Genomic DNA, 466 nt, shown 5'->3' on the forward strand with positions numbered 1-466 from the left:
GTCGGGTGGAAGACCCTGCATCGGTGTGAATGCGGAGGCAGGCGGTACGACACGATGACTTAATGGTAGGGCGGGGCGAGGCGCATGCGGCGCTGATAACCCACAAGTATAGGGGATCACAATAGTTTTCGAGGGTAGAGTATTCAACCCAAATTTATTGATTCGACACAAGGGGAGCCAAAGAATATTCACGAGTATTAGCAGTTGAGTTGTCAATTCAACCACACCTGAAAGACTTAATATCTGTAGAAAAGTTTTTAGTAGCAAAGTAGTATGGAAGTAACGGTAACAGTGGTAATAGTAACAATAGCAGTTTTGTAGTGATTGTAACAGCAACACGACGAAAGTAACTTAGCAAAGATCAATATGCGAAAAGCTCGTAGGCATTGGATCAGCGATGGATAATTGTGTTGGATAAGATTCATCAGGCCTTGTTTGGTAGAGGGGTATTTCCAGCCCCAACAAG

The sequence above is a fragment of the Triticum aestivum genome, chromosome 2D (assembly GCF_018294505.1).
Source record: "Triticum aestivum cultivar Chinese Spring chromosome 2D, IWGSC CS RefSeq v2.1, whole genome shotgun sequence".
In the NCBI taxonomy this organism is placed as follows: domain Eukaryota; kingdom Viridiplantae; phylum Streptophyta; class Magnoliopsida; order Poales; family Poaceae; genus Triticum; species Triticum aestivum.